Here is a 17,314-nt window from a genome sequence, read left to right on the forward strand (position 1 = left end):
AATAAATAAATAAATAAATTAATTAAAAAAAAAAAAGTAGTCCAAACAAAATAACCAAAATCGATTTGGTTTTGCTCCTGCAGCAGTGTTCAGGGCATTTCTGGGCTTATTTCATCTTCTTTAAAGAAAGCCAGAGCAACACAGATCTCCTATATGCCCTCCAAACAAGGGACAGGTAGTAGCTTACCCCAAAGCACTTTCTTTTTGCCAGTGTTTGGGGGCTGTGTGTCTGAGGGGAAATCTGAAAGGACAGAGATGGGGGTAGAGAGGACCCTCAAAGAAACGCACTGCTCAAGGGAATGGCAAATGCTCCGAAGAGTAGAAGAGACTGAGCAGGAGAAAAATTTTCTAGAGTTCTAGGCTAATAACCTTAATAGTCAACAAGTAATAAAAGAAGTTTCAAACGAGGCACAAATATAAAAGTCTAGATAGAGGGAAAACAGTGGTGAGATGACCACTTATGACACACTCTCACCCAGAAGAGTATTCATTTACCCAAACATTGATTCCAGCACTTCTATGGTAGGTACTTTGGGGGGAAATGACAATGAGTAAGATGGTCCCTGTTGTCAAGGTGCTTAAAACAGAAGCCAAAACAAAAGCACAGAAATAATGGGCAAGGCTTTAACAGGATTAGGAGCTAATACCTTTTACTTGGCTTTGCTTCTAACAGGTATTCAATTATCACAGTCAGAGGGCTTACATGGAATGTTCTAAAAAATGCAATTAAAAATTAAAAACCAAAAAAAAAAAAAAAACTTGACCCCAAAAACCCAAGGCCATGAGATCATAAATCAGTTATTAGTCCCTGCATATTAAATTTCCCTAGTTCTGTGTTCAGGTTTGAGACATCCTGACAGAGAGTTGTTTTCAACAAACCAACAATTTAACTGGAGAATCAAGACTAAAGGAGTTGTTCAGAGAAGAGGAGGTGACAGGGTCTGGAGGAGGCAGCCCTAATGGATGCAGCAGCTGTCAGGTGACAGCGGTGGGTGCATCTGGGAAAGCTACTCCTGGTGAGAGAGGAAGATCGTCCTGACCTAATAGTGGGGGATGAAGTTGGAGACAGTGATTAGTCCCGGGCTAGATGGCCTTGGGAGCCAACCACAGATATGAAAAACTAGAGAACACCTGCTGAAGGCTTTTGAGTAGGAGGCCAATAATATTAAAAATAATAATATTGCTTAAAAGGAGACAGGATGAAATGGGAACAGAAGGCTGGATTGAAAGAGTGAATGCAGCAGTTGCTGCAGTGGTCACGGTGGTGAGAACCTAGAAGGCCAGGTTGAGCTCGAGACTGAAAGGACAGAGCCCTGAGTGGTGCTGACAATGAAAACACAGTCAGAACCCAGGCACTGCCAGGGCCTGTGGGAATTTGGGGGCCAGTCAGGGTGACTAATATCTCAAGCCTTCCTAACTGTGTACTATCATGGGAGCTCTAAGAGCAGCTGTCTCCCCGCCTGTGGTACCCTCCCCACCTCCATCCCAGCCTCAGGATGAACCGAGGGGCCACACTAGGCTCAGGCTGATCCACTGGGTTATCCATATCGAGAATTTTCCCACAACGCAGGGACTAAGTGGTCACATGGGGTTGGTCTTGGACTTCTCAGATCAGGGAGAGCCAGAGCCGGCCAAAGTCACAGGAGAGTGAAACTGAGAACCTGGCAATTTAATCAGACTACAGAATGATGCACAGACAAGGCTCTGTGTTTCCAGACAGACAGAGATATTACTACCACCTGCCAACACCCAGCCCTGGGATCTAGTCACGCTCCCTAGCTAGCAGCTGGCTTCTGGGAGAGCCCTGTATCTTCATAACACATCCACCATTCCCCTGAGCTCTTTGCAGGAGGTTCTAATCCTTATGGCCAAACTCTCCTTGACTAAGACAGAAAATCCACTATCAATAAGCTACTACAGGGCTTCCCAGGTGGCGCAGTGGTTAAGAATTCGTCTGCCAATGTGGGGGACACGGGTTCGAGCCCTGGTCCGGGAAGATCCCACATGCCGGGGAGCAACTAAGCCCGTGTGCTACAACTGAGCCTGTGCTCTGGAGCCCGCGAGCCACAACTACTAAAGCCCTCGAGCCTAGAGCCCGTGCTCCGCAACAAGAGAAGCCACCGCAATGAGAAGCCCGCACAACCCAACGAAGACCCAATGCAGCCAAAAGTAAAATAAATAAATAAATTAAAAAAAAAAAAAGCTACCACAGGCTTAACTGAGGTCTTCACCCCATCCTCCACCTGCCACCCTTTCCTCCGAGTCACGCCCTAATGGGCAAGGTGCTGACAACCAAGTGGTCACGGAAGCGGGAAGGAGTCAGGCTGCCTGGCTTCACCGGCTGTATAGCCTCCTCTGAGACATGGGGGAAATGACAGTATCTCTCTCACAGGGCAGCTGTGAGGAGGGACCAAAATGTAAAGCAGTCACGGTGTCCCGGGCATAGAGTACACACTCCATAAATGTAGCATTATTATTATTACCATCCTCCTCCTCCTCAGCTACTCTCACCGGCAGGCGCACCGTGAGCCGGAGCGGATCGTGTCACTGCTGTGCTTCCAAACCTCATGAGGCCGCAGGGCAGGCTCCCAGCACTCGAGGCCCCGCAAAGCCTAGGGCTCACGGCTCCGCTCCGCCTGCCCATTCCTGCCTCACCGGAGGTGGAAGGAGCTTTACGCACGCACACCGCTCCCCGCGCCTCACCCGCTCCCTCTCAAGTCTAAAGGGAGCATCTGCTCTTCCGCAGCCTCTTGCCTAAGCCCGGTGTCTGCTCTCCATGACCTGTGCGTCAGTCACGTGTCTTTCGTCTCTGAGGACTTCCTTGATGCCTTCTATCCTTCTGTTCTAGAAGAACAGAGTGCTTCCTTGGCTGTGCTCGCAGAATCTCCATCACCCACTTACATTTTGGGGTTTGTGTGACCCCAGGCTGCATCTGCTCTCAGTCTTGCTCATAGTAATTAGTAGAGTTAATACATATGGAGCACTTTTCCTGTGCCAGGCACCGTTAAACGTACGTTAATCAACCCATTTAATTCTCTCAACGACTCCAAGTAACAGGCTTCTGTTATTACCCTCATTTTACAGATGAGAAAACTAAGGCACAGGGAGGTTAAATAGCTTATCCAAATTCACACAGTTAAGTGGCAGAACCACGATGTGAGCATACAGACTGTTTAGTTCCAAAGAAGGGCTCCTAACCACTCTACGAATACTGCCTATTTTAAGACTTCACTTATTTCCTTAAGTCCCCTGCCTGACAGTCTCCGCACCTTGCCTCCTGCTTCACAGAGGGATGAATGGTCCCTTCATTTGCTGCCTTCCCCACCTGTGAACTCTCACACACTGATTCCCAACCTTCTCTCTAGTCTGGGGCTCTCACCTCCTCTCTAATGCACAGCTAAGGAATGTTCTGTGTTCCCTCCCGCACACACCAGTCTGGAGCCCTCTCTCCATCAGTTATCCTTTGACCTGGATCTTCAACCGCTTTCTCTCATCTGGCTCTTTACCTTGGGAATATGAGCATGTTAATACCTTTCCTGAGACCCCTCCTCCCTGACACCTCTTCTTCACCCTGACGCCCTCTTCTGGCTACAACCTTGTCTCACTCCCCTTACGCTCAAGATCAAATCCTCCAAAGACCAGTGTACGCTCCCTGCCTTGACTTCCTCCCCCTCCCCCTCCACTTCTGGATGCACCAGCAATCCAGCCACCCCCATAACCACCCCAACTTCACAAGTGGACTACTGGCTGCTTCACCCACGAAGTTTCATTCGTCACCTTTCTGGACTTCTTCGCAGCATTGACCTTGGAGTAGCCTGCACACGGTGGGCTCTGAAATCTGTGTTGAACTGATGAATGACCAGTCTTCCTCCATCGACAGCGCCTCCTCCCTTGGCTACCCCGCATGGCCAACACTGTCGTTTGCCTACCACAAATCCCCTTCCTCATGGTCTTTACTAACAGAAGCCTGATTTTGTTTGGGGGAGGCAATACGCCCAGTTAAACAGAAAATTTATATTTCCAGAAGTTTTACAAATGAAATGTTGGCAGACGTTTATGTCCAGGGAGACTTGTTAGAGGCAAACTCAGTTGGTGTGGGCATTTCTGCCACTTGTCACTTGCTCTTTGCCCTTTCTTCCATGGATGGCAGGCTTGAGAGGGAGCCTGAACCAGGATTCCACATATACCTGGTTTTCCCTTCCTGATACAGCCGGCTTTCCCCCTACCTCTCTGAACACACCTTGGTCTCTTCGGCAGGCTCCCTCCTCTTGGGCTGCCTCTTAAAATTCATGTTCCTCATGGTCTTCTGTATTCTCTTCTTCTCACTCCCTCTGCATAATCTTTCCATTACCCAAGGGTACAACTACCACCTACCTGGAAGAGTCCCCAATAACTCTTGAGCCTACATCTCTTTCTTGAGCTCCAGATCTATATTTTCAGTTGCTTTCAGGGTTCTTACATAGCATCTTAGGGGCACTATAAGTTCTACAGTTTATCACAATCCTCCCCGCTCAGAGAATGCTGCCATCATCCATCTAGTTGTCCAAGCCAGAAACCAAGGGGTCATCCCGACTCCTCTTTTAACCTCATCCCACAGCCCATCAATCAAATTCTTTTAAATCAATCTCCTTAATGTTCTTTGATTCTTTCTCGGCATTTCCCCTGTTACTATCTTAATTGAGACTTCTTTATTTCTTGCACAGATTGCTGCCTCAGCCTCCTAATTAGTCTGCCTCGCTGGGGCACACTATTGCGAGAAGAATCTTTCTATAATGCAAATCTGTCTATACCGCTCTCCTTCTTCAAAATCCTGTGGTAGCTTCCCACTGCTTCAGGGTGGAACTCAAAGTCTTTAGCACAGCACATGGCCTCTCATGACCTGGCCTCTTTAACTCATCTCTCCTTGCTGCCCACCCCGGGATGGTTGCTGCCATATGGGATGATTTGCAGTTCTCAGAAGTCACAGCGCTCTCTTGCCTCCTTCCATTGCACACTCTCCAGAGCCTGACATGCCACTGTTCCTCCACCCCCTCCCCGGCTGGGTGTTTCTTATTCTTCAAGATGCACCTAAGGCATTGCTTCCTTCTACGAATCCACCCTTCCTCCTCCCAAGTCAGGGCTCAGTGCCTCTCTGTGCTCCCATGGTGACCTGGTCCTGCCCCTATTGTGACACTTAACTGATTATACTGTGATTATCAGTTTCAATTTCTTTTCTTTCCACTACACTATCAGCCCTTTCAGGGCAATAACCTCTGTGTATTTCTCTGTAAATCACAGAACCTAGCACAGTGCTTGGCACACGGACTTAAAAGTTGAAAGTGTGATGAATGTACATATAAGAATGTCTGCCACACTTCTTAGATAAGCTATCTTGAGTACAGAAAGGAGGTCTTATTTTCAGTCCTTACTTATTTTCAGTAAGTCAATGTTTCATAAATGTTTTCTTCTTCCTTCTTTTTAGCATTGGATAATAAATGAATGTTTGGTTTTCGGAGTGAGAAACAAGATGAAAAACTAGGACGGTGATTTTGCATCCCAAATACTTCTACAAGAGTTCTCTTCCTCCCTCCCTCCCTCTCTCCCTTCCTTCCTTCTTTCCTTCTTTCCATCCCTGTTTTAGGTTTATTTCACACAACCGAAGTACAGTTGATTTACAATGCTGTGTTAGTTTTGGGTGTACAGCAAAGTGATTCAGTGTATATATATACTGAATTACTTTTCAGATTCTTTTCCATTATAGGTTATTACAATAAGTTGAATATAGTTCCCTGTGTTATACAGTAGGTCCTTGTTGTTTATCTATTTTATATATAGTAGTGTGTATCTGTTAATCCTTAACTCCTAATTTATCCCTCCCCCCATCTCATTTTCTTCAAATGGATCTCTTTTTGAACATTTAAAAAAATATGGCTATAAATGCAACTCATATCTATTATAGAAATATTGGGCAAATATAGAAAATCACGAAGAAAATAAAACTGGCCAGCAATCTCACCGCCCAGAGATGCCCACTGTGTTCCTTTGGAGTCTCTTCTAATCTGCTTTCTGGTATGCTCACACACTGCCTTGCTCTCCATCCCCTCACTGCTTCTATGGCACAGGGGCTGAACCGGGCTGTGACACCCTGGGGCAAGCCTACGTCATTCATTCCAGCAGAATTCAACACAGCATGAGTCACAGAACAAAATAAGAAGACCCTGTGGAGCAGCCGTTCTAAAGAGTGAACTTCAATCTGAGATTGGGCTTCTCTTGGAGTGCACTGTTCTTCATCTTCAAACCCTACTGGGGTATATCTATGCTGCAAAGCAACCTTACCTTTAAGTGAAAACTGTCTGGATTTTCACTTATCTGTTGGATGAGACTCAGTCCACTCAGGCAAAGATTTCTTTCCAAGTGGTGTATTAAGTTCACAGGAGTAACTTTCAATCTTATTATTAAACTATTTCAATTCCTATGGCTTTGAAAATAGGGGGGGAAATCCCCAATCTTCAGCTTTAGGATTTATTTCAAATCCCACACACCTGGCAGGCTGCCTCAAAGCTCACCACCACGCTGGTATCTCAGTACTAAACATACCCTCTTAACATCAAGGAAAAGGATAAATCTCTGATGTTTAAATGCAGGAATGCAACCCAGGAAGGATCGAGCATTGTTTTGATTATTAGCAATCCATGGAAAAATATGTGCCCTTTTCCTAGTGTTAATACCACTAAGTCTCCCTGGAATTCCAAGTTCTCTGCTGCCCAGGCTTGTCGTTTCCCCTTGAATAGCCCTACGTGGGGAGTTTCCATCAGAAGCTCAGGACGACTGTGTCTTGCCTCAAGGAAGGCAGCAAGCCCCCCTCCCCCATACACACGATTTCAATTCACCTTATCAGCAGGCAGGCAGGCAGGCAGAGGAACAGTGACAGCCTAGAATACCTCTGGACCGCCTACCTGTGTGGCAGCAGCAAGTGCTAACTGAGAGAGCCTTGAGAGCACTGGAAATGGGCACGGACACCAGTGACTTGGGTCAAGTTTCCTGTCTGGGATTCGGGGGGAGGTTGAAGAAGGAGATATAGGTATGGAGACAACAGCTCAAAATATTCTGACACTTGGAATGCTTACACCTAAACACCTCAAGAACAGGGCCCCTCTTGCCTGGGTTTAAGAGAGTTTTGCCTATGAAACAGGAGAACCAGCTGGCAGTCAGAAAACAGTGTAATCAGCACTGAGATGGGGCGGATACAGGTTGCCCAGGGGAGCACATGGAAGGGGCACATTACCTGGATTCCAGGAAGGCTCCTCTAAGGAAGTGATTCCTACCTGAGTTGTATCTTAAATGACTCGCAGAGAGCAACGTAGAAAAAGCTGGAATGGCTATTTCCAGGACACAGGAGCAGCATTTGCAAAGACACAGAGGTGGGATAATATGGTGCCTTCTGGAAATTACCAGTTATTTGTCACGGTGGAAATACAGAGGTACATGTTGGGGAGGGGTCTGGCATCAATCTGGAAAGTTCTGCAGGGAAGGTCTTGTGTGCCATGCGTTTGGAATAAGAGAAGAGTCACCACTTGGTTCATTTTCACAACTGGCGTGTGCCCTAAACTGAGTCACTGATGAACAAAGGATATGCACTACAGAGAGAGGGTTTCAGTATTATCAATCACACTCCCAACACTTTTAAAAAATCGATTCAAGCTAACATTCTAATGGGTAGTGTGGTCATCTCAAATATAATTTCAGCTAGAGCGTCACTTTCCTTAGCTTTGGGCTTACATGTCCAAGTGACATCTCCCTTGGTGCTTCTCACAAGTACATTAGACGTAATACATCCTAAACAGAACTCAAACACCCCTACTCCTGCCCCTTCCAATCTCCCATCTCGTTCAACGTCACTCCATCCCCCTTTTTACTCCAAGTGAGTAAACTAGGAATCGTGCTTGCTGTCCCCCCTCCCCTCTCACCATGCCCTCCCCCAAGTCCTGCTGATGTCTCATGACCACCTTCCCCTCTTCATCCTCCCCTCTCCATCCTGCTGCTACCCCTTGGGGTCCCTGTTACCGGCATCTCTTGCCTAGACGAATACAACAGCTTCCCAATGGGTTTCCCCGCTTCCATTCTCCACAAGCAAGAACGATCATGAAGAGGAAATCTGTTCAGGTGAGTCCCTTGTGTAAAACCCTTTAATGCTTTCCCACTGCATTTAGAATAAAATCCAGACTCCTGGCCTTGGCCTGTAAGACCCTGTAGGATCTGCTGATTACCCTGCTCTTCAACATCATCCCATGCTGTTTTTCCCCTTACTCACTAGGCTTCAGCCCCACTAGCCTTACTGCAATTCCTCAAACACACCAAGCTCTTTCTAGCTCAAGGGCTCTGCACACGCTACTCCAGGTCTGTAATGCTTCTCCCTGACCAGCCTGTACAGAACAGGTGCTTCTCTAGCATTCAAGTTCTCAGTCCCTCATTTATTTCCTTCCTAATCTTTATTGTAATTGGCAAGGATTCCGTTGTTTGTCTCTCTCTCTTTCCCTCCCTCCCTCTCCTCTTTTTTTTTTTTTGGTCTGTTACCTCTCACTATAATATAAATTCCATGAAGCAAGGTAGAATTAATGTGTCTTTTAGAAAACTGAGATAAAATTGTCAATGAAAGGTCGGTGTCTGGCCTAGAGTAGGCGCTTAAGAAATATTTACCAAGTGAACAATGTTACAACCATATTAGAAATTCACCCCAATTATCGCTCTCCAGAATGTTGTTAATTAGGCTTCCTAAACTTAAAAAAATTCTTGCTTATAAAACAAGATTAAAATTAATGAAGGAATCATTATACTTTGAGGAAGCTTAACTCAAATCTGGGCTCCAACAGATTATTTTATTTGCATGTGGTACTCCATGGAGAATTTAAAAAAAGAAAAAAAAAAACTACCATGGATACAAATTCATTTATTTTAAAAAATCATGACAATAACAGAGCAGTACTACATGCCTTATTTAATGTGGAAAATATCTAAATAAGATCATTATGGCTCTGTTACAATGTATCTATTTAGTCTAACACTCTGGTTCCTTTCCACTATAAATCCACTTTATTTGAAATCTCAGAATGTATAGCCCAAGGCTTTTCCAACGCTAAGACCAACAGATGCACACAGTGATCTTGATATTTTGGAATATTACTAAGAGCATGAAAAAATTCTCAGATAATTTGATCTACATGGTCTTTGCCTATTCTATCTTTCGATCTCCTTTTTAATCTACAGCCATAATTTCTAAGCTATTAAATCCAAGGCAGGAGAAAAAGAATGTGATTGAGATGGAAGCAGTTACAAGAACACCTCATTAAGCCAAGTTCATTTCATATACTCTTTTAGGATCAAATGATTTCATAACTTCCTAAAAAGGAATAAACAAATAAATAATTTGGTTTTTAAAAATCAGAAATATAGAGAAATAAGAAAACATTAAATTAGTGAAAAAAATTTTTTAAAAACTTAAGAATTAATTATTTGTTTTAAATGAGCACTGAAATTCTTGTTGGCTGGAAATTGCTGGAATACACTCTGTTCTTTGCACATGCTACATGACCCTCTTCATGTTCCCCTTGGAGGATACCTCCTCACTTATCAACTTGCTAAAGACTTGCTTCTTTTGTAAACACCTTTGTATTTCCTTCCTCTGTATTCTTATAGAATCTTGGAAATATGTCTATATTGCAGCAAAGCACTGTCCATTTTTAATTTCTATGTGTGTACCCCACCAAGAGCAGCTTAAAGACTTGCCCACCCCTCTTTGTATCCCCGGCCCCTAGAACAGTGCCTGGTGCATACTAGGTATTCACTGAACATTTACGGCAAAAATGAGTAAGTCATCTCTATTATTCCTTCTCCTAAGACCTACCCCTTTGGTGACCATATTTTATAACCCTAATACTGACAAACATGACATCATGAAGGATTTTCATGTCATTTCTAGATGGATGAAACAGAAATATGCCAATTTTAATGTCAAGATTTCTGAGACATTTCAACGGGCAGCTGGAGGCAATATTTGATATCTTGACTACCCTAGAAAATGTGAGCTCTCAAGTTGCCATAGCCGTGAAAGATGAAAACGGGTGGGGACCTTAAGTCTGTGAGGGCAGATATCTGTCTAATCCTGGCCGCCTTCTCCATCACCACCCACCCACCCATGCAATCTCCGCACCCCTTCTCACCTCCACATGCTCCAGCCTTTTTTCCACTGAAATGACAGAACAGTAATAACTGACCTCCTGGAGACCTTGCTAATCCTGAATTACAGATAGGACTAGTATAGGAGATAAAGACCTCAGAGCAACATGTTCCTAAAGACATTATCAAAACTCTCTAGTTTGGATTAAATGAAGAAAAGGCTGTCTTAGATTCATGAAAAAAAAATTGAAATACAGATTATTTTCAGAGAACTATGCTTTTTTTTTTTTTTTCAGTCACACACGGGAGCTCCAAACATGACCATCAAATAAATCACTCAAAACTGACTTGGAAAAGAATGCTTTAGAAATGGACAAAACGGAATTGAAATTAACATGCCAGCTATTTCATGTTGGCAAGTCCAAGAAAGTTCTGTGGTCTTTACATTTTAAAAGTTGTTCAGATGTACATCAGAACATTGTAACTGAGAAGAAATTAGAAACATCCTAGAGAGCCAAAAGCAGCTGGTTACCTATAACATGGTACAGCCACAGAAGGCAAAATGATGCAAAAGTATATTTAAAACATTCACTGTATATTATATGGAAAAAAGTAGTTTGTGAAGCTGGCTATAGATGCCATTTTTGTGTAAAAATTACATGTGCATATTTAAGCATAGAAAAAAAGCCTGGAATAGGACTTCCCTGGTGGCGCAGTGGTTAAGAATCCACCTGGGGACATGGGTTCAAGCCCTGGTCCGGGAGGATCCCACATGCCACAGAGTAGCTAAGCCCGTGTGCCACAACTACTGAGCCTGCGCTCTAGAGCCCGCGAGCTACAACTACTGAGCCCACGTGCCACAACTACTGAAGCCCACACGCCTAGAGCCCGTGCTCCACAACAAGAGAAGCCATCGCAATGAGAAGACTGCGCACCACAACGAAGAGTAGCCCCCGCTCGCCGCAACTAGAGAAAAGCCCATGCGCAGCAATGAAGACCCGACGCAGCCAAAAATAAATAATTTATTTTAAAAATAATTTTTTAAAAAAAGAAAAAGCCTAGAATATACGTGGAAAGATAAACAGCAGCAACTCAGTGAAGTGTACTTCTTTTTGCTTATTGGAGTTCTTTTAATTTCAAACAAATCTGTATTGCTTTTATCATTAGAAAGTGTAATTTGCTTGTTTTAGCCTATTTGGTTCTTTCTTTTTAATCTTTTTTCACATTATTAAAATACACAGCTTATGAAAGGTTGCTTAAAAGTAAATGTCATCTAAACTCCTCTCCTAATTATACAGAATTTGATCGATTGTGTTAAAATTAAAGCAGATTTCTGAATTCTGGGCTGTGAAAATGTGAATGAGAGGCAAAAAACCCAGCAACTTTCACGAGTGTTAGGAAAACTAAAAGGAAAGCGTACTGACTTCACATACCATCAAAGTTGCAACATCACCCTCCGTAGCCTGTGCATTGTAAGGGTTTTAGTCTGGAAGAGGTCCTAAAGCCTGAAATACTCTCTAATGTACAACAATGAAATATATCATGACATGTGTATCACAGGTTTCCATGAGCAAACACTCCATGTTTCCCAAGCTCCACCTATCATCACTGATAAACCCCAAGTTCTTTCTATAGAGATACACTGCTGTTAGGAAAGATACATAAGCCATTGTCTCTTTCTTTCAGGAAATCTGCCATAAAGATGGGGGATTATTTCATATACTATATATATTCTTCAGGTTTCCATTTTTTCAAATGATTAGTTTCCTGCCAAATAATTTTACACGCCTTCTCCCCTCCAATTCTTACGACTTTTGCGGTAGGAACCACTCCCATTCAACAGGTAAAAAGACTGAGGCACACAAAGATTAATTTGCACGAAGCAGGGAAGTGGGAGGGCTAGGTCAGGAATGCAGTTCTACAAGTCTGCAGATGCAGTGCTTTTATAACCATTACATGACATTACACCCCCTCTACTCCCCTCCCCCCCAAAAAAACCCGACAGAGTAAGGGCTACAGGCAGTAGGTATAGCAATTAAGAGGAAACCAATACTACCTAGAGCCAGGAGAAGCAGAGAAGGCTCCATGAAGTGAGCAGGACTTGACTGGAGTCTTGAAAGGCAGAAATGCAGTATCAGGAGAGAGAAGGAATTCCAGGAGAAAGCACTCTTCCCTCCTGAGTACAAATATGGTTTGGATGTCCCTGAGTCCTCTTGTATGAAAGACTGGGATGGACTGCCCAACCCACAAGAAGAAACCTGACAATATTTTATGATTAGAATGAAATCGCAGCAATTTAAAGTAAGGAAAGCATTCTTTCTTTCTTATCATTACTGGCACTCTCCTCTCCCACCGTTCAGCAACAATTTTGAAAAGGAATAAGGAAAAAAAGAATCTGTCCCTAAATAAAACCTAAGAGGACAATGAACTACTTTAAAAAAAATTCACAGTATTCACTGAAGAGGAAAATGTCTCTGGGTTAAGAAACTGGGCCAAACTTGCAGAAATAATTGTGTCACGGGTGTGGAACTAAATTTCAATTTATAAGTGGAAAAAAAATCCATTAAGAGAAATAGATGACAAGGGAATAAAATGAACCAGATGAATTCAGGAAGGAAGTGAATCAGTAAGTCTTTTGCTTGAACAGTCTCATGTTTGGCGTAAAAGCATTTACCTATAGGTTTTTCTCCTCACAAAAAAGCCAAAAAGAAACAAAAAAAAAAAAGGAAAGAAAACAATTTCTTTTGACCTTGGTTTTTCCCAAATTATAATCACATATATATAAAGAGATATTTCTTGTGAAATGCTTAATAACAATTTACCCATAAGAAGGGGAGGGGGGTGACCCTTTTCACTTTGAGTTCTTCTAGATCCTTAAGGATAAAGAGGAACTAATCTCTTTCTTCAGCCATCTGGCTGTCTCCAATTCTGCTCATCCTATTTTCTCTTAAACCTCCTCTAATCAGGCTTCCACCCCACCACTCCAATGAAATGACTCTCACCAAGGTGACCTGTAACTTACATGTTACTAAATCCAAGGCTCAATGATCAATCTTCTCTTGTCAGATCAGCTGCAATTGATAACATTTGATCACTCCATCCTCTCATACGTTTCCTTCACATAGTTTCTAGGACACCACACTCTTGGTTTTCTTACCTCCCTTGTTGTTCCTTCTCAGTGTCCTTTTCCTGACCTCTTAATGTTATAGGGTGCCCCAAGGTTCAGTTCTTATTCTTCTGTTCTTTACCCACATTCACATGACCCTTGGTGACCTCATGTATTCTCTTGACTTTAAATATCATCACAGGCGGATGGCTCTCAATTATGTATTTCCAGCCCAGCCTTCTTTCCTGAACTCTAGATTCAGAAATCTAACTGCTTACTTGACATCTCTATCTGAATGTCTAATAAGGTTCGTTTACTTAACATATCCAAACTGAGCTCCTAATGCCTCCCATCCTCAACCCACCCCACCCCCCAGCCAAACAACAGCAGCAAAACAAACACACACAAAAAAACCCAAAACAAAAAATCCTACCTTACTCACAGATTTCCACATCTCAGTTGATGGGAACTCCATCCTTTCAGTTTCTCTCTCTCCTTCTCCCCTCTGCCCCAGCCCCACCTTATGCCCACCTTAAACCTGTCAGCAAAATCTATTGGCTCTACCTTCAAAATACATCTAGAATTTAAGCACTTCTCCACACCTCCACTGTTACCACCCTCATTCAAGCTCATAGTCAAAGTCAGTGTCCTTTAATGGCACACGAGACCTTATGCCACCTGTACTGGCAGCAGTTCCCACCCCTGCCCACCTCTCTAAGCCCCTCCAAGGATCCTTCCCTTCAATAACTCTGCTCCAGCCACCTTGATTTCCTTGCCATTTCTCACTGTATATATGATGTAATTTACTTGTTTATTAAGTTTATTGCCAACCCCTCCCTCCACCTCCACCCTGTTAGGATGTAAGCAGAATGTGTGCTCTACAAGGGTGGGAGTCTGCCTTGTACACTGACGTAGCCTAAGAGACTAGCCAGTGTGAGGCAGGGGCTCCAATCAAAATTATTTAACAAATGAATTTCTAGTCTCTTAGCAAACTATAAAGAGCCCAGCCATGTGACTAGACTTGGTCCACTAAAAATCTTACTACATTCCTTTCTCTTAAAAACAGTCTGTGCCATTTGCTCACCCACTTACCCATCCATTAATCATCCACTCAATATAAATTCGAGTAACTATGATGTTCTATGCACAGGCATTAGGAACAGAAGTAAAAGACAGAGCCTTTGCTTTTACATAGGTTAAAGAAACAAGAAACCACCCAAACACACATCAGCCTGTTAACTGCCTTTACAGAAGGAAGTCCTGGGTATAACAAGATCCCACAAGAAAGCTATCTAACTCACCCGGGCTGGAGAGGCAGAGGCCATTAGGAAAGGCTTTCCAGAAGCTGTGCCCCCTTGGGCTAAGTTTTTAAGGAGTTAGTTAAGGAAAAAAGATTGGTAGGAACATAGGCAGAACACTCTATGACATAAATCACAGCAAGATCTTTTTTGACCCAGCTCTAAGAGAAATGGAAATAAAAACACAAATAAACAAATGGGACCTAATGAAACTTAAAAGCTTTTGCACAGCAAAGGAAACCAGAAACAAGACCAAAAGACAACCCTCAGAATGCGAGAAAATATTTGCAAATGAAGCAACTGACAAAGGATTAATCTCCAAGATTTACAAGCAGCTCATGCAGCTCAATAACAAAAAAACAAACAACCCAATCCAAAAATGGGCAGAAGACCTAAATAGACATTTCTCCAAGGAAGATATACAGATGGCCAACAAACACATGAAAGAATGCTCAACATCATTAATCATTAGAGAAATGCAAATCAAAACTACAATGAGGTATCATCTCACACTGGTCAGAATGGCCATCATCAAAAAATCTACAAACAATAAATGCTGGAGAGGGTGTGGAGAAAAGGGAACACTCTTGCACTGTTGGTGGGAATGTAAATGGATACAGCCACTATGGAGAACAGTATGGAGGTTTCTTAAAAAAACTAAAAATAGAACTACCATACGACCCAGCAATCCCACTACTGGGCATATACCCTAAGAAAACCATAATTCAAAAAGAGTCATGTACCAAAATGTTCATTGCAGCTCTATTTACAATAGCCAGGACATGGAAGCAACCAAAGTGTCCATCATCAGATGAATGGATAAAGAAGATGTGGCACATATATACAATGGAATATTACTCAGCCATAAAAAAAATGAAATGGAGGTATTTGTAATGAGGTGGATGGAGTTAGAGTCTGTCATACAGAGTGAAGTAAGTCAGAAAGAGAAAAACAAATACAGTATGCTAACACATATACATGGAATCTAAGGGGAAAAAAAAATGTCATGAAGAACCTAGTGGCAAGATGGGAATAAAGACACAGACATACTAAAGAATGGACTTGAGGATATGGGGAGGGGGAGGGGTGAGATGTGACAGGGTGAGAGAGTGTCATGGACATATATACACTACCAAATGTAAAATAGATAGCTAGTGGGAAGCAGCCGCATAGCACAGGGAGATCAGCTCGGTGCTTTGTGACCGCCTGGGGGGGTGGGATGGGGAGGGTGGGAGGGAGGGAGATGCGGGAGGGAGGAGATATGGGAACGTGTGTATATGTGTAGCTGATTCACTTTGTTATAAAGCAGAAACTAACACACCACTGTGAAGCAATTATACTTCAATAAAGATGTTAAAAAAAAAAAAAAAGATTGGTAGGAGTGCAGAGGAAGAAGGAAGTGCTGTTCTCAGCAGAGGACACAGCTTGTCAAAGCACAGACAGTACATGGGAGCCTGAAGCTGGGGGAGCCCAGGCAGCTCAGTATGGCTAGAGTCCTGGGGTTCAGGGGGTATGTAGAGATATGCAGCTTATCATACTGTGTAATTGGACTTAATCTTGAAGTTAAGGGGTAGCTATTAAAGTTGAATTTCAGGTTTGCATTTTAGAAATACTGGTAGCAAGTAGTGTGGTAAAATGGGGCCTTGAGAAAGACCATATACATAGGTGTAGAATTTTAATTGAGTTAGAAACCTAGTATAAATTGGTAAGGTAAAGAGCTCCAAGAACTTTAATTCTTGACTCAAAGTAACCTTTGATAATAATGAAAGATAATTATCATTATTATTATTATTTACCATTTTTTAGAAAACTTAAAAGACTAGGCCATTAAGGGAAAGATGGTTGAAGACATTCTTAAACACATACTGATTCAACCCCAAATCCCAAATGAAGTGGAACAAAGAAAAAACATTCATGAAGAAAACCACCATCAATGTCACTCTCTAGTCAACAGGGAGCTCACAATGGTAGTCCGAGGGCTCACGTGCCAAAAGGAATACCCAATCCATGCATCATGTCCTCACTCCCATCCCTTCCTGAACACCTCGCATTTTTCTTTCCAAAAGACTCCAACACTCAATAGCTACTTGTCACTCTGGAGTTCCAGTAACCCTCCGGGCATTACAACAGTGAAATCATTCTTTGTCCTTAAAGTAAGAGGGAGGGATCATCTGAATCACAGGAATGGTTACCTCAATCAATTTTATTTTGCGAGGGCACAAAAGATCTTTTTCAATTGTCTTCTTTCACAACCTGCCTTGCTAGCCAAGCTTTAGAGGTCACTTTGCTTTGGAAGACCATTGTAGGCAATTGGAAAAGAACCAGAACTATCCCTGGCACTGATACAGAACTGAACTTTCACAGGTAAATAAAAGCTATACATTCTCTGCTTTCTAGTTTCAGTCACACTGCCTGAGAATTTGTTAATGAGTGATTTTCACATCTCCCAAGTGTTTATTCCAAAAGTTCAAAAAGGAGAAATAGAAATCAGGCACAAAGAAATCCTAGGTATGAAAACCAAATACCTATTTCTCTTTTAGGGCAGCACTTGGAATTTGGAAAGTTGATGCAAAATCAAGGCACAAAACACTTTCTCCAACAGTACGTGTGTGTGTGTGTGTGTGTGTGTGTGTGTGTGTGTGTGTGTGTGTGTGTGTGTGTGTAATTTACAAAGTCTAACCTAAGAAAACCGAGGAGAGGAAAATGAGGGGAAATCTAAAATGGGAGTAAAGCTAAATAAGGCTCCAAGCACACAGAA

General features: G+C 42.9%; 1 protein-coding gene and 1 long non-coding RNA gene across 7 annotated transcripts in view; one reads left to right on the top strand and one right to left on the bottom strand.

Moving 5' to 3' along the window:
- Positions 1 to 17,314, bottom strand: part of PIP5K1B (phosphatidylinositol-4-phosphate 5-kinase type 1 beta) — a 330,783-nt gene that overhangs the window by 232,274 nt on the left and 81,195 nt on the right. The window contains exon 1 of one of the 6 annotated variants that reach the window (XM_082471010.1): positions 12,209 to 13,004. The exons of 4 other annotated variants lie outside the window; for them this stretch is intronic. The gene's annotated coding sequence lies outside the window, so the exon portion shown is untranslated. One more of the 6 variants, XM_082471009.1, reaches the window with a different exon arrangement.
- Positions 14,735 to 17,314, top strand: part of LOC309665021 — a 201,621-nt gene continuing 199,041 nt past the window's right edge. The window contains exon 1 of the long non-coding RNA XR_014266163.1: positions 14,735 to 15,908. This is a non-coding gene — a long non-coding RNA (uncharacterized lncRNA). The remainder of the gene's footprint in view (positions 15,909 to 17,314) is intronic.

The sequence above is a fragment of the Balaenoptera physalus genome (genome assembly GCF_965194825.1).
Source record: "Balaenoptera physalus genome assembly, chromosome: 7".
NCBI classification, from domain to species: domain Eukaryota; kingdom Metazoa; phylum Chordata; class Mammalia; order Artiodactyla; family Balaenopteridae; genus Balaenoptera; species Balaenoptera physalus.